Below are 20,507 nucleotides of genomic sequence, written 5' to 3'. Positions count from 1 at the left end.
GGGAGGAAGAGCCGCCGCCGCCGCCGCCGCTGCGTCCTGACGTTTAGAGGCACAATCATGAATATTCAGGAGCAGCGCTGGACTCGCAGGAGGAAAAACAAACAGCGCGGCTGTGGAAGCAGAAAATGCTTCCACTCGGCAGAGCGGCCTTTCTCCCGTATCAGTAAGTCCGCTGTGCAGACGTGCTAACGTGTTTTTTTTGTATTTGACCCGTAATGCATAGGTGGAACGCTTCCATTTCACCTCCGATGCCTCCGCTCGCGGCAACTTATTCAGCGCCTCAACAAACGCCTTGTTTATGGCTTTTACTCTTACGCAACCGTCCAGCTCAGGAGTGTGATCGTCCTCATTCACACATCACACGCTTGGCCACAGCTTTAACCATATTTGAGCTATAAAAACACTGACTGGGCCAAATGCAAGCCTTTGGGCAGAGAGGTGGTTTGCGCTTGTATCATCTGCGTTCAAAGCGCCGCATCAGCAGCTTATAGATACAACAGGTCCAAAGAAACGTCTGCAGAACCAGTGCCATGGGGTCATGATTCAAACCATCAACACAGGTCCAATCAGGTCCTCCACACATCTCTGGTCCCCGTTGGCACCCTGAGCATGTAGCACACACACCCTGTAACCAGATGCCGGCTGTGACCCCACCACCCTTCACAGATTGCACAGTTCTTGGTCGCTTGACATCTGGTGCGCAGAAAGCGAGCGAGATTATTCTAATACCGCTTTAAATGCCGCGATTGTGTGGTCCTTCAAGATGGAATCCATCCTGGGTTTCTGAGAGCAGTCTGGAGAGCGTTTAGCTTTAATCCGGTCTTAGCGCTGGAGAGGAGGGCTGCACCGAGGGGCTGAGCGTGCTCTTCAGCCAGCGTGACCTCATCGACTCTAAGACGTACGCTTAATGTGCCGTGCAGATTCACAATATGCTGCAATCCGAAATATGCTGAGACGGCAATTCAATTTGGACAATGCAAGGCTTTGATTGACGCGTGCGCATTCATCAGTTTCTGGGCGTGCTGGTCTTCTCCAAACCCCGCAGCTGTGTAGCACAAGTGCATGGCAAACGATTGGTTGTGTATGTATGTTGTTATTAATTAGGATTCCTGCTGCGCCGGTCCCATTAGAAAGGTGCTGATCTGATTCGAGGTCTGCAGAAACAGTCAGGCTGTGGGGAAATCAGTGTTACGGGCACCGTGCGCAGCTGCTTATGCAGCAGTTACAGTACGAGTGCCCCCCGCGAGCCTTTAGAAAGGCCTCCGCGGGCCGCGTTTCCAGCATTCAGCACCCTGCGTGTCTGTGGCTGCGGACACGGGCACTCCAGTGTTTCAACCATATTAACCTGGGTCACCGCCAGCTGCACCTTAGTCATCACGCTAAGTGTTTCTACATAAGCCACTTGATTCAGTGGGAGGACACAGGCAGCGTAGGACTGTGGGCACCGAGAGCTGTCGAAAGACAGTCGATATATCTACTGGACAGACACGTACTCATCGGACCTCTGCTCGCAGGAAATAGAGAGTGGCAGCTTTCAGCTTACAGTAAATTTCCATGTGTGCTGCAAAATATATAAATATAAACCCATTTGTTGTCATTTATTTATTTATTTGAATTATTAAAGGTCAATACGAGACAGACGATCGATATGGGGCCATGTTATGTTTGGCTAAAATATATAGAGACAGTGCAGTAAATGAAGGCAGGCAGGAGTCCCACTAGGTGGAATCTCCTGGAAAACACAAAGTAAGTGCTTTTATTTTGCTTGACTCCAGTGGTTTCAGCAGCCGGGGCTGCGTGAGCTGAAGCTGCTCTTCAGCGCTGGCTCACGGGAGGCGAACATAACGGAGCATAGCAGAAACGCTCAGGCAAGATGCAGTTCAGCAAGGAGAGTCAGAAGTCAACAGATCCACTGGATCTCATGAATCCAGCGGCAGAACGGGATTACGAGCTTTCATTAACGGTGTTGGTCTTTGTATTCGGTTTATATTTGAGCCAGACTTCAACGTCTAATAGGAAACGGAACAGAACAGCATGTTAAATGACTTTAATGGAAGAGAGACCTTCTACTCAGCATTATGACAAGAAAAGCAGGAATAAAATATTAAAAATGTATGAAATGAATTATTAAGGCGCTTCGAACAATTGGACACTGCAACTTTCAGGAAAAAAGCCCAAACCTGCTTCTCTATACATATTTTAAAAGCGTCCTTCGCATTTGCATCCCATGTGTTTAATGTATAAATGCGCATTGTTGTTGCGTGGAGATAAACTCTAAACTGCTACAAAAAACCTGCAGGTCAGTGCGACGACTGTAAATGAAATGTAACAGTGGTGCAGACTTGGCGCAGCAGCAGCGGAGCTACGGATGCGACTGAGCAAACGAGCCGTGCTGGTCCCGGATCAGCCGCCGTGTCGCTTTCAGAATAAAGCGCCCACTCCAGGCCACTTGTTGGTCACTAATGTGCTACTGTCTGCTCGGCTGCCAGAGCTAAGTTCATGCATTATCACTTTGACCCCGGGGCTAACAGCGAAGCCCCAGTTCTGTCTGCCTCGACTGAGCTCATTCGCATTCCACCTCCAGCGCCTTCTCCCCCGCCGCCCGTTTGCCGAGTGCCTTAACCAAATTAGAAAAAATACCCCGCAGCCTGGAGCGTGAGGATCATGGCCGCAGGCGAGATCTGACGCGTTTGTTGTACAGCGCGCGGCGGCGGCGGAGGCGGAGGCAACAGCGCCGGGGAGCAGATGAATGTTTAGCGGGACGCGACGCGACCTTTGACCTCGTCAGACGCTCGCCCGCTGCGACCGCGTCGTTTCCCCCCGCGCGGCATCGCGAACGCTAATTTCCTCAAGAGGGAACGGGGCAAACGTTGACCCCGGTAATGAGGCGGCGAACGAGGCGGGCGTCTCTACACAGGCTGTCAGACAAGGCCGCGAACAGGAAGAAGCCGCGTGAGAACAACCCAGGGGTGCGTCTGGAGACCGAGCTCGTCAAATATCAAAACGTCAAAATGAATGATTGGGTTTATCAATGCGAGCATAAGCCGGGCTTCGCCGCGTGTTTGTGATAATGGAGCAGCAGCTCTCCAGTCACCCCCAAATGTTTCTTGATTTATGGCAGAAGCAATTACGTCTTGCCGGTGTACCGATGCTTGATGGGCGAATCGGTGCAGGTAATTAGAAAGAATAATGAAACAGGGAGCCGAGGGAACGAATCCTCGCATCAAAAAAATCTAATCAAAGATAAATGGACTATCCATATTACCCAGTCATTATGCCGGAAAGATTATTGTTTTAAATCCCTATGTGCGCCAGCTATGGACTCCTCCTCAAGCAAAAGCCATTACTGCGCTGACACCTCCGACTTGTTTGCAGACTGATTGATATTCCGTGGCGAGCGAGCAGTCCTCCAGTTTATGTTTTCAATTTCTGGGTGAGACAATGGACAAGGATATTTCATCTTGGGGAAAAAAACAGTTATTGACAGACTTATAGAAGGATACAAAAAAGTTATTAAAATTCACCCAGAAGCGGAACACACACACACACACACACACACACACACACACACACACACACACACACACACACACACACACACACACACACACACACACACAGAGTACGTGATGCTCTGTGTCTTGGTTAAATTTACTTGCAGTCAAAACAAGAAGTGATGGTAAAGTTATGAGCAGTTTTATGCAAAATCCTACCTTTAAGGCAAAATCACTTTTAATTAGAAGCAAATCAGTTCTTGGTTTATTTATTTCTGTACAATGTCGCTGCCATGGAAACAAAAAGGCAATAGTTAATACCCCTCAAACTAGGTGTACGTGTTTAAACTCCCGTGCAAATTAAAACTTATGTAAATATAAAAGAAGTATAATAGATGACCTGTTGACTAAATGGTGTAGTCCCATTTTCACACGCAGCTTCATGCACTAAAGCAGCAGCTGGAGGTGTCAGCAGACTCTGCTTTACTGGTTACCGGACCGAGTCTGGCTTTTCAGGGACGCTGTCTCACTCCAGGTCCCCCGTCAGAGGCCAAGGCGAAAGCCGGCAGCCAGAATCTCCGTCGGCGCTAATCACGGGCTCAGAGCAGCAATCACAGACTTTAGCAGCTAATCAGTAAACACACATGCACACACAAGCGTCTGCAGAATCACTCCAGCATACACTTTTCTGATGTGTTCAAAAGCCAACTTGTATAATCACTGATTCATATGCTGAATACTTCCTGAAGCAAATGCTAGTGAGTCATTTGCTTTAAAGTGCTCGTGGCGACTATGGTTTTAGTGGAGTGATGCTGCAGCTTGTCTACATTACTCGAACGCCGCTCAAGTGCACTGATGCCCACTCTCTCCTCTCGCACATACTAATCCCCATCCAAAGGAACAAAGTGAGTGTTGGCAGCAGGGATCAAAGCGTGCAGATGGCCGGACTGGAACTTACTCTACGAGCCCAACGACACGCTGACCATTGTCAAGCTACCGTCACTGCCACAAAAACCGGCCACGTCCAAGCTTTCACAATCTGTTCTCGGACAAAGCTCCTGTGCTTCGTATCCCAATCGCTGTGTGTGTGTGTGAAGGTGGAAGCCACGGGGGACTGCAACAGCTAAGGTCAAAGCGGGTGTAGAGGACTGCAGGTCATCGTTTCCCTTTGCACTGCGCCACGTTCATAAGCACACACACACACACACACACACACACACACACACACACACACACACACACACACACACACACACACACACACACACACACACACGCTCCCTGATGGCTGATTAGAGGGCAGAAAGAGAGGGAGAAATAGAGCGAAGGAGCGGTTGGGGGTTGTCTGTGTGGAGGAGCATCTTTTAACGTCTCTCCCTCAAGAGACCAGTCAGAGCGTAATGTTTAAGAGCGAGGTAGGATGAAACCACACTGTAGCAGTTGCAAACGGGTTTATTAATAATGCTGCAGCTGTGAAGGGGAACTGGACGCGTTTTATTTTTTAAGCACTAATTTGTTTTGTTGTTGTAATTGGTTTTTCCTGATTCTATGCGGTTGATTTATGACTTATGTTCTGTAATTAATATCTTGTGTTTTGTCTTACATCTGTTTAATGTATTTGACATTTCACTTCGATTGTTCAGTGGTTGTCTCTAGCTACGAAAACCAAGGCTGGTTAGTTTAGCATAATAAATCAAGGACAGAAGATAACTTGTTTGCTCAGTTTCCATTCATTCCAGTGAAAATGCTTGTTTTCCATCAAATATTGAAATGATCTACAGTAACTTATGGGTAGGTTTTGGCACCTAAGGTGTTAAACTCCCAGGGAGCATTTCCTGCCACCAACGCTGTCACAAAATATGCGTCACATTAACGATTGGTTTTAGGGTAAAAATTGGTGCAAAATCCACCTTTTTGGACATTGTGGTACATGTACTGTATGTGACTCTCTGGTTCATGTTAACACACTCCTGGTGTGTTAGAAGTGCACTGTTCCTTGCTTTACATTTTGTTCCTATCCAATCCTGTCTAAGCACAATTTGTGTCGTAGTTCAATTACTGCCTACGTCTCACAGAACCACCTGCGGTCCGGTTCAGACAAACCCAGAATACCAAAACACTATTTTCCACACACACACAATTGGACAGAGTGGAGCTGCAGCATATAATGTCTAGACACAGAAAGCTAAGCAGCTACTGTTGCAGGGTGATGTGGGCTCAGGTCCTCTACAGTGTCAGACTCTCAGCTAGAATAATGAGGTCCATCCACCACCGCCCGCCCAATGTTGTTTTGGCTGTTAACGAGCCATTAGCGGACCGTTACCGCGTCCTAGCCATTAGCACTAAAGCCGCTAGCTTTAGCCAAGCAGCAGCATGAATGATGCCGTGACCTGTGACCCCTATGACATCATATGCGCTTCTGCCAAACGGTGTGGCGATCCTAAAGCAGAGTTTTAGACAGGCATGAAAACTTACAGACACCTAGTTGAAGTCCAATATTTTTTAGCTTGAAAAGCAAAATAAGCAGTCTCCTTGTTGTTGGTGTTCCATTAGCATGCTCATCTCATTTATGGACAATTGCAGGAGCAGTGACTTTGCGGCGTCTGCGGTTTAACGGCAGCCTGACGGAGAAGACAAGCTGTCGGGCGGTGCCGGTAGGTGGAGAAACATGGGCCCATCGTTCCTTATACGACTGCCTCAGCTCAGCCACATTCTCCAAATGTCGGCCGTTCTTTCAAGGTCACCCGGCAGCTTCTGGGCCCCTCCTAAAGGCTCTGCTCTGCTCGACAACCAGTCTCCTCGGAGCTTCAGTTTGCACACAGACGCCTTGATATCATGTTGTGCGATAGCTTGATGAACTTCTAAATGACCTGTCACCTCCGTTGCAGGCTGTCCAGGTACAGTGGGAGAAAAGCAGCTTCCAATTACAACGCTACTCGACCTCCAGGATACTCCAATGGATTAAATAAACAGATATGGCACTGGCGTTATTAAACTGCTAGATACTGTATAAATCATGCAACTCATATCACAAAACAGATAAGAAGTACTTGTTATGTTAGTCTCACCAGCTTTTGACATAGTGAAAGCATTTTAACAGCGTCCAATAAAGGCGTTACCAAAGACTTCAAGGAAGGAACTCACAAGGGATTTCATTTCAAAAATCACAAAGCATGTGTTCAGGTGATGAATGATTTATTAAACCGTCCACTGTGAAGACAGGACGCTGGGACTTCAGACACCCTAATGAAAATAGAAGCTCTTCCTTTGTTGCGTTTTTTTTCTCACCCACCGTGTGTAACAAACCTTGTTTGAACTACAGATTGCTTGCTTGCTCCATTTTTCAGCCGTGGCATCTGTTTTATGCGGAGGGGTAAGAAAGTCAATTGAAAGTTAATTCCAATGTGTTTGATTAATGGCCACTGGCGGACGCGCTCTAATCTCTGCGCCGCTCAACGGTTCCATTTCAAGCCACACACAGGTAATTATTCGCCGCCGTCTCTCCAAGTAAATGTTTTTGTTGCACCTTCCCCTCCGCCGACGCCAGTTGTCTTGTTTTCAGACAGATCTACAAAATAACACAGGGAAAGAACTAAGCGCCGGTTTTTGTGTTCAGTCATCACAAGCAGAAAGTTAGTGGAGTTACAGTAAGTCATTCACATTTGCATTTAAAGTAAGTGCTTCCAAATTCAGAGACGTTTGTTTCATTAAAACATTAAAAGTTCTTAAATTGATTGTACTCGTCATCCTCATTTAAGTGGAATTCACATAGTAATTGTAACAGCGGGGCGCCACTGATGATTACTGCCATTTACTGCCTTGTGCTATTTATAAGTGAAACTACAAAGGCAGCTGTAGTAACATTATAGTGGTGTGCATTGATCATGTATCACTGTAGCTCTACCTGAGCACGTGTAGAGTCTCTCTCACTGTGGAAGCGGAAGCCAAACAAAGGCAACTGGAGGAGCTGCCACTAACGTTGAAATCAAGGAAATAAGACACTAAGTCTGTGGCTTCACAGCTGTGCTACTGTGCATCTGGTGTTGTGTGGTGCAGTTCACGTCCTCCAGGTTCTCCCGGCTCAGCGTTCCAACCGAGACAAGTCTTTTTCACCACTTTCCCCACCGCTAATCCTGTCAGCATCCCTGCACCTGATGTTTCCACCCCAGCACACCGGCCCCAGCGCTGGGCCCAAACTGGCGGGGCGGCGGCTGTGTGGTGCAGGAACCTCCAGAGGAAATGACCCAATGTTCAATAATAATTTTATCAATCAATTTTTGAACATTGCCATTTGAAATTCAGAACGCTCCCCCGGTGTGAGCACTCGGATCAGAGTGGCCTGACTTTGCCCGTCAGACCTGGGTCGTTGCACTAACAATCCTGACTCCATCATGCTCATGACTTTGTTGCACAAACCTTGAGTGGCCAAACCACCGTAATAGAGCAGGCGAGTGTGAATGATTAAATAATCCCACTGCCACAGACTTTAAGGGATTCCATTTACAATATTGCTACAATCATTGACTGCTATCATCAATACAGTTGCAAGAAATGCAAAGTCTTCTTCTAACCTAATTTACCTGAGTTGCTAAAAAATGCTTTTCCACAGAGTGTTGATAACAACGTGTGCAGTTCATCACAAGCGGACACAAACACATGAAAACCACATTTGTAATGTGCTTAGTCTTCAATAACTCGGCTGTATGAACACGGAGCTGCTTTCCCCAAAACAAGAGACCAGGCTGATTTTATTAGCAGTGTGCCTTATATTTCATGCACATACAGTCTCTTAAAATTAAATTTTGCACGCACTAAAAAAGTCTGTAAAAGCTCAAATGATCTCCAAGCAGTAAAAATAGCAAAACCTGAGCAAAGGTGCAGGATGTTTCAGGGCGTAATTGTTTGTCGCTGCACCTTGAGTAAACAGAATCCTTGAACAGCAGTAGCAGTAAATAATGTAAGCTTTCAAGCCCAAAGAAGTACCACTTAATCTGTAATTTCGTAGCATTTATCTCAGCGTGAATAGTTTAGTTACAATTAGTTTAACGTTTCTGTTCAATTAGAGCTTGATTGCGTTTGCTGTGCAGCAACACGCATCGCGGGCGAAGTGAAAAGACCGGCAACAACTGCCGAAGCAACATGAAGTAAAGAAGCAGCATGAACATAGAACTGCAGAGATGACTACATGAAGGAAACCAGCACAGCAACTACATACAGATACAAAACAACAACAATAAAAGCAGAGGAACTAAACAAAGGAAAAACCATTACTTTGGAGAGGCACATACAAGTAAAACTCCCTCCTGTCTGTGCAATCATGTTAACAACCTGTTGCCAATTAACCTTATTAGACGCCATATTCTCCTCCATTTGTTTCTGGTTTGTTGCAATTACGTTTCCATCACATTCGCTTTTTTGTTTTACACATGCCGCCCAAGCTTTTTTGGAATGAAGTTGCATTTTAAATATTAAATATTTTAAGAGATATGGATCGACTGATTTTACACGTTTGTATTCCAGTAGTTTTATGTTCTCTTAATACTATTTGTATTTAATTGTGTAAAGCACATTGGTTCGCTCTGATCATTTTTACATATGCCATATACAGTAAGAACTGAATTCCCAAAACGTGAAATAATGAAAAGAATATTTTCAGTATAATTATATATTATTATTATTATTATTATTATTATTAGTAGTAGTAGTAGGATTGTTTTTAGGTGCATAAGTCAGCAAAATATATTACTGTGTGTAGTTTTTCCTTTTTTCCTGTGTGTTTCCTGTGTGTCAGGCATGCTACAAACAATGAAGGGTGTAATATTGAAGGCGCCCAGTAATATTTGAAGTATTTGTACTTTTGCACCTCCTACTAAAACTAGATCAATTTCCAAACTGTGCTTGTGTTCTATGCTTTTTTGTGGTCCTGCCAAAAAAGTACAGTGTGAACAATTTGTCTATTTTATGATCTCCTCAAGCAAAAAATATTTTATGCCAACTTTATTTTTATTCTAACTGCATGAACAAACATCTAAATACTAGATTCTAGTGATGCCTGTGGTCAGGAGCCAGTTGGCTCAGCGCCTGATGGAAATAATTCTTTGTATTGAGCAGTGGATCTCCTTAGACCTGAAATAAAAAGCTTACCCAATGGGTTATCGCCTCCCCGGCTAATTTAGGGTACTGTATACTGTATCTGCTCGAGGTGATGCTTCACCTCCTACACAAGGACATCAGTTTCTGTTTTTGGAGCTTTTATGACAGATCTGCTTCGTGCAGCCTTCACTATAGGTTTGGTGCAAAGACATTTTGACATGTATTTTATTTGCTGCTAATCTTGTGCACCCACGTGTGTAACCTATGTTCTAGACCATCCTAAATGTCTGTATGTGTTACTTAAACTGAGGATTGTGATATAAATTGCTACAGGACAAGAAAATGTGTAAAATCTAATCAACATTATTGTTCATAAAACAGAGGTTTAATCCAAATGTTTAACATTTGTTTGTGTTCTAAAGGTGGGTGTGACTCTGACAAACACTACAGCCACTTTAATCTTTAACTCATTCTTCTAAAAACCCAGCACCCAATGAGCCTCAGTTTCAAAGCAGTCTGAAGTGATGTCCATAAACATGCAGATTCTTGGGGAAACTGTACTTGGGGAGAAATGGGAGAAAAGAAAATGGGAGAAATGCACCTTCTTGTCTTGTGACTGTGATAGGAGAGTTTTTCACCTTCACAATCAACACATTGAATACTCTACTGTACGTCTAAGCTGGTTTAGATAAAGTGCATGTTGTGAAATTCCGCATTCACCAAAGCGAAGAAAACTGGATGACACTTTCTGAACCTCATTAGTATAGTATAACATACAGTAAAGTCATAAAAAGGACTTATGGTAGTCATGGCATCTGGACATTTTTTCTTGGGTCAAAACATTTCAATACCTATCCAATTAGCTTCATCAATCTGAGAAATGTGTCATGAGGAGTCCACAAATGCATCTTTCAGGTTGGTTTCGGCTAACATCTGTAAAGAAAGTACTCATTAGGTGGACAAAGGAAGGGGAAGGACTAAGTGGATGTATCATCATTGCAGGGTTGTTAAGAGCATCCTTCCCTGGGGATGTGAAGTGGCAGCTCGATGAATAGGAGACAGGCTGTGTCTGAGTCCTCCACCGCTGTGTGCTGTGGTGGTGCTGGGTGATTGACACCTTCTCTGACCCCTCTCTTTAACCACTTGTCTTCTCCATCCAAAATGTGGACATTGTTACTTCAGATTCAGTCTTTAGTCCAGTATTTGATTGAGTCTATTCATCCATGTTCTGCAGGTGATGGAGTAAATGCTGAGCAAAGTGTAGTGTCCAGCTCCAGTGCTTTAGGCAGCCATGACTTTTGTCTTGTAACTGCTGGTTAGCTCTATTTTCTGTCTCTCAGGTGAGTTGGTCCTCAAAAGGTCCTAACAGCAAGATTCATGTCATGTCTCAGGGGTTCCCCTTCACACATGCAGCTCAACCCTTTAGGATTCCAGCATGTGTGTGTGAGGCTTTATTGAGCTTTACTAAACTCCGCTCTGTTTCAACCTATACTTTTTTGGCTGATGAATAGTTACTAGCTTTGTTCAACTGTTCCTTTGTACTGGAAAGGTTTGCAGTGCATTCTAGACTTAGCCTGCTTTAGCTGGACACACACACACACACACACACACACACGAGATGAAAAAATTACAGTACACCAGTTTGAATTGACAAAAAAATGTGAAAAGGCTCCAGGAGCTGAGGAGAACTGAGCGAGTTTGGGCATCACTGCCTGAGCTAGGCCCAGTACTCATTATGTACAATATATAAGTCAGTAAAGAAGGAAGCTGCACAATAGCAGTAACCAAATGAGGAGCCGCTGGAAGCATCACCAAGTTACCGCGGCAACTGAAACAGCAGTTGGACGCCCTCTCAAGCTGATTGAGCAAAGCTTATTATCTTCAGCTGTCACCGTGAATCCATTTCATCAGTGTAACAGCTCTCTTATATCAACTGTCCCAACTCATCTCATGCAATTGAATTTCACCCCGGTCCTTTGTACAACTGGCAGCATTGACGTCGCCAGTGACTCTTTTAAGCAGATTAACTTAACATTCTCATGTCCTACCTGCTGAGACCAGTGTTCATTGAGTGACTGCAGTGAGTAAAAGACATCCAGGGTTATAACGATTGACTGAACAATTTACAACAGAGATTAAATTAATTTAAACTAGTCAATAATTACAGTAAAGATTCATCTATGACTCATGAAATGAACAGAAGCTGTCTACGGGTCCAGGTAAATGTAGCAGCTGACCAAGCGAAACAAATGCTAAGATATATTAGGTCTCCAGTGTGTTACGAGCTTCTATTCCCAGCTGGATGTGCCCAAAATATCCCCATGCGAACAGACAGTTCACACATGGTTTCACAAAGACACAGCTCCATCCCTATTCCCAAAATGATGACGTTAGTCACGCATGCAGCGGCAGATCACAGCCATTGTTGGTGACAATGAGGGTTATGGGGGCTGTAACAGTAGCAACAGTGGATCTACTAGATCACACCAACTCATCTCATCTGAAACTCAAAAGTCCATGAACTTTGCATCGATCTGCTGCAAAGTTGGTAAAATAAACCAAGCCTATGGTTCTATGGGAATAACATCTACATAAGAAGGACTGAGTGCCTGGTGACACATTCCTGTTTCTCACAGTCACAGTTTCATAATTAAATATGTAGATAACTTTCCCTTAAACTGGTTTATTGATATCCAATAAACAAAACTACAGATTTATTCGTGGCACGTGTGTAATTTGATTTGTATCAGTGAATAACTTGTTTGGATGGATTAACAGTGTCCTTGGCCACAGCGACCATTAAGATGAAATGCTCTTTCCATAGATAGCATCATAAGCAGATAAATATTGATCTGGGGATGAAAGAGCCACTGAACCAAATGCAGCAAGTGTTGCCCTTCATCGATCTTCCGTGAGGAACCGTCTGCACAGAAGAGATCTGCCCCGGGCTTTGCTTTTTCTTTTACTGACATTGCTCTTATAGGAGTAGCCTATAACCTAACCCACTAAAACCAAGGTCCACAAATGCAGCGCTGCAGAGATCATAGCGAAACATAGAGGAAGCTCAACTCTTTTTAACACAAATACTGGACAACAACAGACTCCAGTCAAAATGCAACCCTCCATCCGGGAGCTTAGAAGCCTAAAGAGGGTCCACGTTCTCAAGAAGGAAAAAAACAAAAAGAGCAATAATAAATCCCAAACAACAACAAATGAAACAAGTTTCCTAATTATTTTATCTCTGTATTTGCACTTTACTTCTCAGAATCCATTTCTCTCATTGAGAAAAGTGCAGCTTTTCACTTTACCAAACACTTGAGACACGTTGCTCAAAGGCTGTGTCACTTCTTACTCCCCCATCTTCGGTAGTTAAATGCGCTTTATCCAAGCAAATAGCAACTGGAGGCGTTTGCGGAGAATCCATAATGAAACGCAGCCTTCCTTGATAGGGATGAAGCAATCGCCCCTGCTGGGCGTGCTAATAAGTTTAATTTGAGTGCTCAGCCATTTTCTCAGCCCCGCCACATATTAATGTCATGCAAATGACTGTTCATGTAGCCCCCCCCAGTGAATAAGAACACCGCTTCCTACTGTTCTAATTGTGTACATGTGTACTGGATGTCCATTTGTCACTTGGCAGGCAACGCTCTACAGTTTATTACCCAGGATCAATGAGTTATAGTTGGACAGGGGCAATGAATTCACTTCGCTTAGACGTGGGAGCTAGAGGAGCACGCCGTGACCCTCGTTGGGCTAAAATTTATCAAGTTCCTTGCAGACCTTTAGGAGGCAACAGCTCCATTCAAATCAATGCTAGTTTTTACTAGTGGAAATGTGTCTCTAATTCCCTCGTAACACCTCTGAGATATGGAGAGGCATTAGCTCCGAGGGCAGGATCAATAACCTGGGAAATCCATGGGATTGCTTTAAGCTTCACTAGCCCCTTTTACACTTCCCATTCAAGACGGGTTTACCGCACCGATGCACCTCAACATTGTGTGGAAAGGCACTGTAACAACGCTAAAAATGTTTAAACACTCGGACATGACACTACAGAGGACAACAGAAGAAGGTGTGCAACAACCAACATGCAAGAGGTTGAAGGAAGGCAGCAGAAGTTAGCTCAGTATTAGTATGTAGTCAATGCTAGGCTGCTGGCACCTCTTTAGGAGACCCATGTAACTACACAAAGGCCTAACTTAAGCTCCACCTTCCCACCAATACAGCACAGTGTCTGTCACAAAGACTACTCTGGGCTTTTCATTAATTGTGTTTAGGTCAATTTATAAGGTTTATAGATTTACAGTAGCTCGATTGGTTGTACTCTAATAATGCCAAACCACTAAATATTAGAGGAAAGGGCAACAATAAAGGCATTGAGCTCTAAATTGCAGATTTAGCAGGTTGCCCAGCACACTGGAGGTTTACCAGTACCTCTTACAGGTTGGAAGCACTCACGTCATCATCATCCAATCTCACTGCTGCAAAAGTAACAATTAACACAGTTTAACGCCAATCAGACCCAACAATGTTCATCACGTACTAGCGCACAAACCAGGTGCAAATTACCACCAATCTGTACAGCTAAAGTTGAAAAAGTGACTCCATTCATGACAGAAGACTACATTTTACTGCACAAAATCACACAGGCAAATCTGGAGGCACATGGTTATTACTTGATAATGATGCAGGCGGTCTCAGGGTATAATTTGCCTGGTGTAATTCTCTCCAAAATGATTGTCCCTTTTGCAAAGTCACATTCTGACACGTCTGCACAGGCATATATTCAGCAATACTGGATATTTTAAATAACTGGAGACTGCAGTGCAGCGGTTGCAGCACCATCATTCATTCGACATACAATGGGGCGCCATCAGCGCCACTTCACAACTGGCAGAAGTAGTTTAGTGCAGCACTTTGTGCTTAAAGACATGTCGAGAGTTTCTCCCGTCTTCACGGAGTCAGCCCGTTTAACATTTAGGGTAAGAAAGAAAGACTACGCCGATACAGTCGAGTAATTTGTCAACGTCCATCCCCGTCTTTTACGGAGAAGAGAAACAGACACTTGCTTGTTAGGCTTGGTTGCAAACATTCATCATCTTAAGCGTTTATCCTGTTAAGGGGTGTGGGGCTGCTGGAGCTGTTCCCGGGCGCTACACCGTGGACCCTGGGCTTCTCTAGACACCCCCTGGAGGAGCTGTGTCTGCGGCAGTTGGCCCAGATGTTACCTGAACATTAGCCTACCAGCTCTCACAGTCTCCATGGGCCATTTAAACTTGGGGTTATATGCAGACCACGCAGCGTTTCGAGACCAGCGCTGCTCTGATGTGCTGCAAACAAAACACTGGGATTTTAGCCGTGAACTCTTCGTCATGCCTTCCTGCAAACACTATCCTCTGTTGGCGTGCTATATTTGTGCCACTGCAACTCAGTGTTGCTCGACCAAATTTAGACACGAGCAAAACAATTGTGTGATCTAAACTGAAAAAGTCTGCAACAGCACAGTCTAGATAAAAAAAAAGGATTCGATCCCAGCGCCTTTAAAGTAAGTTCACATGCAGTAAATCTTGTGTACAACGCAGTGTATTCAGATTACTCAATCACATGACTGCACTCAATTCAGTATTCTACCGCCAATCCCTGCAGATGATGGACAGCGGGCCGTCCGTACAAATGCACTCCCGCAGGATAAACGGGCAGCCTTGGACCCACCGGTGGACTTTGCTCAGTGGGGCGAGAATTCATTTTTGCAGCTTAGTGTCAGGATGTGTTGATCGATTTCAGGTGCCAGTGTTGTCCAGGGCCAAGCTGTGGAGCGTCTCGCCAAATACAAATACCTGGACATGTTTATTGATGGCAAATTGAGCTTCGGCCGCACAACAGAAGGTGTGCAGAAGGGGAGATCACACGTCGTTTGTATTACATAAGCCCGGCCACTTGCCGTTCGATACCAGCTTCATGACGCATCTCGTATTGATTCCTATTCTTCTCAGCATGTTGTGGATTGTAAACAAAAACAGCTTAAAATATCTGACCTGCAGCAAATGTAGTTTGACATATAATGGTTTATATAATACCGTGACTGTGTACAACATATACTGTAAACTTCGCTTCCTTCCCACATGCAGGTGGTCTAAAATCTATCTAAACACATTTAGGCAATCACCTGTGATGTTTGTTTTCTTTGAGTACATGTTTTTTAAATCTATCAATAGTATACATAACTTTCGGCTTATTAGTTTGATCCTTTCCAGGAACAATCCATTCAGAATTCTTTGCCTTGTTACCTAAAGAATTTTCACTCCCAAAGAGCCACTGTGCTCAAGGACACATCTGAATCCTGATTCGTACAAGGTTTTACTTCAGCACGCGATGAACTGCCCATTGTTACGGTCAGTGACTGCGGTTGCCAGGGCGACCAGCAGTATAGGCTATGGTCTAGCCCCACTTACTGTACGCAACATGAGCTTTTGCCAAGAGGTGTGGGAATCCCATCTCATTTGCATAATTGGTGAAACTCCAGAGAACAGCTATAATAAATGTGGTGTGAAGATAAACAGACAAGCTAATATAAGATTTCATGTGAATCAATGTTCTTATGACACATTTTATCAATTCCGCTATACTATCCATGCCCCAAGGTTGTGAATTTTACTTACAGCGTTGCTCTATTGTGGTTTTTGTGTCTGTGCGCTCTGGTTTTCCAGAGACTCATGTAAAGTATAATGACACGCTTAAATCACCATGATAATCACAGAAAGTGCTAAAATATGGTAATCCAATCACATCCAGCCAATACAGGCTCCAGAGCATGGTTTCCTCACTTTGGCTTGAGGGGAACATATCACACTGGTTCATGGGATCTATTATTTACAGTCTCTGTGGAGGCATTATTCATGTGTGCGTAAATACACACAATCAAATAAAGCATGCATGGAGCAAATGTTAGTCTATTATGGATTCAAATCCCACATTTAGGTCTATTAAATCTTCATACAGGTCAAAGCGCAATAAATGCACGTGTGGATACTCTGCCTCGTCCTGATTTTGCTGAAGTTATAAACACAATTGAAAAGACGGTCAGCTAATGACCACTCATTTGAGGTCATCATCTGGCTGCATGTATCATGCATCATCATTCTTGAAATAAAAACAGTATCTTTTCCAAACTACTCTCCTTGGATGTGGAGAAACTAATTCAGCATTCAGCCGACTCCGTTTGTAACAGTAGAACTTTTACAATGGGCCATTTTAATACAATTAGAATATGAATGAGCAGCTCATCTATTTTTCATGCCCCTGCAGCCACTGCTTCCTTGTTTTGATTGAAATTCTCATCATGGAAAATGACATGTATTTTACACAGTATTCTCCTGGTGCCCCAATAGTCGGGAAATGCTATCAGTAGCTACAGACATGAGAGGGCGGGTGTGAATGGCCGTCTCTCAGGCTCCTGTGTCAGAGAGATTGAAGAGTCTAAAAGGGGGGATGCAATTCTCTTAGACAGCAGCTGGGACTGACAGCTCACTGCCCGCTATCACATGTCTGCGCACACACACCGACTGAATAGCAAACACACACACACACTGTCTCATACTGACACACACAGGTGAATGGAGCACACAGACCTGACGCTGGGACCTTCAAATGCAAGACAACGTGTCTGACAGGTGCGGACAGATGGTGACAAACACAATGGAGGCCCTCACAGCAGCCTGCCAGCGTGCGACAGGATGTTTGGCCACTGCTCTGCAAAGAGAAGGGAAGTGAAATTGACATTTCAGCCAGTGTAGCTCTCACTCCCTGGTCCTCCGCTTTTTCCTGAAAGTAGCAGAAATAAATGTCATGATAGAATTCATCCCAGCACCACGGACGCGTTCAGTGGAAGGAATCGTCCATTTAAAATTCCACCCATGGTGGATTGTGGTGAAGCTGGTTGAAGGAGAGCTAATTAAAAGTGGCGTGTCAGCGCCTGGCTGGTTAAAATAGCGCGCACGTCTTCTCCACAGGTGGCTCCACTTAGCGCTGTGGCTGATTAGAGGTGTCCTCAGAGCTGTGTGGGTGTGCACACACTGGTCTTCACTGACTTTCTCTCAGTGTTGTGGCAGATGCACCTTTATCAGCTTGATTAGTGCGTGTACTTGAATAATCTCAGCATATCCAAAGGCCTAATCAGCCACCGCAATAGAAAATGCCTTTATTATTTAAAGTTAAATACCTTAAATACCTTAAAATAATTAAAAATGGCCTAAAAGTGAATTGTGGTATTTTTAATCAGGCTGTTTGTGTGACCACACAGCTACTCAGCATCTCTGCATTACAGGGTGAAGCTGATTTTCTTATTGGATTCTCAGCCAATAACAATGGTATAAAGAAATTATTACAACTGCATATGGTACAAATAAACAAACAATGGTGTAATGGTGCATCAGTGTCTTATCCTGCTGGTGGTTCTGGCTCCCACACGTACCTGTTGTGTGTTCTGAGGCATCAGGTCCATCACTCTCTGGTGTTGAGTCAAATGATTAGAAACAGTGTACCATCCAATTCATTCAGAATCACCTTTAAATACAGGACATGCGTAACACTAGTTATGGCCCCTAATTTGTGAGGAATAGTGGTTTGATCACTCATAGTGAGAATAAAGAGCTTTAGGAAACTTCCACACGCTGTTTTCCAAAGTTCCGCCCACGTTGAGGGCTTCACATATAATCACTTCCTTGTTCTTAAGACATGTGACTAAATAAACCAATCAAAACTAAGATCACTCTGACTAAGAAAAATGCAAGGAAATCCAGAGGTAGATTCAACTGAAAAAAGAAAAAAAAGATTCAGCTGAGTATTGTAAACATTAATGTAGCAAAGCAAAACATTTATTCTTCTACAGTATATATAGATTCAGCTTTTCCTGCTTACTCATTCACTCACTCATTAATAATAAATGAGTGAATGAGGATCTAAAACCAGTAATATTGTAGCTGAAGATATTGTCAATATTTCATTACGCATGACCCTCTTCACAGTGCTATGCACCACCATGGAAACAACAGGAATAGATTGTTTTATTGGTGTCATTAAAACAGGGTTCTATGAAATATCATTTATTTAAAAAACAGATACTTAAACATAGGTGACGTCAGTGTTTGGACACTATGATATCACTTATGACATGGGCCTGTTTGTCCCACAGAGGCATGAATGAATGAATGAATGAATGAATGAATGAATGAATGAATGAATGAATGAATGAATGAATGAATGAATGAATGAAAGAATGAATGAAAGAATGAATGAATGAATGAATGTTTAACTGAAGCAATTTTGAAATCCATACAAAAAAATAAATAAGTTTGTTCCTGGCTTGTCTTGTTTTAATTTTCAGAACTGACACCTTGTCCCTGACATATTATACTACAACCAAGTTATAGTTTGTCTTCTTCTGTCTTTTTGGTCAGTATCAACAAGAAGTGTCACTTATTGTCACAGATTGACAAGTTTTTGACTTCAAAGAACTAAATAGAGGATAATCTGTTGCTGCCTCCGTCTGCTTGTCTCAGCTTCTCTCTGGCCTCACTCATTTTGAACCTCCGCCGCTGGCAGGGCATCCAGCCAGTCCGCACGGACCACCATGCTGCTGAATAAAGCCCGCTTATTGAAGCGGTGGGGTAATCGGGTTTTTTTCTGGGCCAACTGGGGAGATGACTGTGGAAGCTGCCACTGGATTAGAGGCGGCAGAGGGCTGTGAGTGAGAAGAGAAATCCGATTTCCTGCGCTGGTCTGGGGCTGACTGTCACTGGCGTGCTCCGCGCCAAGAGGAGCTATCGGGTGCGTCTTCCAGGCACGTCCGCCAGTTTCCATGTTCACATTCAAGACGAGAACAAGCTGTTCTCACGATTCCCTGCCCATCAGTGGCATAACTTAAGATTCTCTGGCTCTGGCGTTAGGGAATCAATTTGTGCAGGGGGTTCGGGTGCCATTTGATTTGGAATCTCAAGGGCATGCCGCAGGGCTTGTTCCATCTCCACCTCATTGCCCAGAGTGCATCAGCATGTTATTACGACACACAATGATGGGAAAACACAACAGAGGAGACAGAGTGAGATGGGAAACAGAGATGGGAGAGAGATTCCAGTCTCTACAGCGAGCTTTAGTGACCTCACAATGGTGAATCTGTTTCTGTTCAAATTCAATCAGGAGAATATCTGAGCTCACTGAGCAGCGCGCGGTAGGAGTATTGTTGCTCATCTCTACATCGCTATTATTGGGCCAGCCAACGCAAAGCATCAGGGTTTCCTCCGTCCTCCAGCTGAATAGGTGTCAGGTGTCCAAATGTGAGGGGGTTGCTGCTGGGTCAGAGCGGGTGCACAGAGAGCTGATGGAAGGTCGGCGCAGTCATAACAAAACCCTGCTACACCCGAATGCCTCCCTCAACCCCACCCATCTCCTTGTCACGCATGGCTGAGCAATGCACCGTGGGAGGCCAGTACAGCGGCGCGTGGCAGACTCAGGCATCCTCGATTTCAAGGGCAGATCTCGCCTCTGCTCCCCTCACTAGACAGACGCAATTCTTGAAATGTAGCGATAGATCTTAGCAAATAAAAAAGTACGCTCTGTTCTTGTTTCGTGGCACGCGAATACATGGGGTCTCAGATTTCAGTCGGCGGGTTTGTACAGCTTATCATGTTTGTGCAGCGGGAGGAATGTCTCTCAGTTGCATCAGTGCTCTTTGTAGAGAATGTGAGGCAGCCGAAGCTGGTGGAGAAATTTGTTTTATTTTTTTCTTCTTATCAGCTAAGAATTTAACACAACTTCTATTGATAATAACTATAAAAAAATAATTTTCTCGACACACAAAGCAGAAAAAAACAGAAGGTGTTTTGAGCAGGGAAATCAATAGCAACTAGTATAACAAAGGAAAAG

At 44.2% G+C, this 20,507-nt stretch overlaps 2 long non-coding RNA genes across 2 annotated transcripts; one reads left to right on the top strand and one right to left on the bottom strand.

Annotated features, from left to right (window-relative positions):
* Positions 1-24: 24 nt before the first annotated feature.
* On the top strand, positions 25-6,625 carry LOC121202447 (uncharacterized). Its single transcript, XR_005898045.2, has 2 exons — positions 25-163; positions 6,078-6,625. It is a non-coding gene; the product is annotated as an uncharacterized LOC121202447 (long non-coding RNA).
* Positions 6,626-6,783: 158 nt separating this feature from the next.
* Positions 6,784-18,595, bottom strand: LOC129604584 (uncharacterized). Its single transcript, XR_008695601.1, has 3 exons — positions 18,058-18,595; positions 17,216-17,336; positions 6,784-7,062 (listed from the first exon to the last, which is right to left on the bottom strand). It is a non-coding gene; the product is annotated as an uncharacterized LOC129604584 (long non-coding RNA).
* Positions 18,596-20,507: the final 1,912 nt, after the last annotated feature.

The sequence above is a fragment of the Betta splendens genome, chromosome 9 (assembly GCF_900634795.4).
Source record: "Betta splendens chromosome 9, fBetSpl5.4, whole genome shotgun sequence".
Lineage (NCBI taxonomy): Eukaryota > Metazoa > Chordata > Actinopteri > Anabantiformes > Osphronemidae > Betta > Betta splendens.
This window is presented reverse-complemented; position numbering and strand designations above follow the sequence as displayed.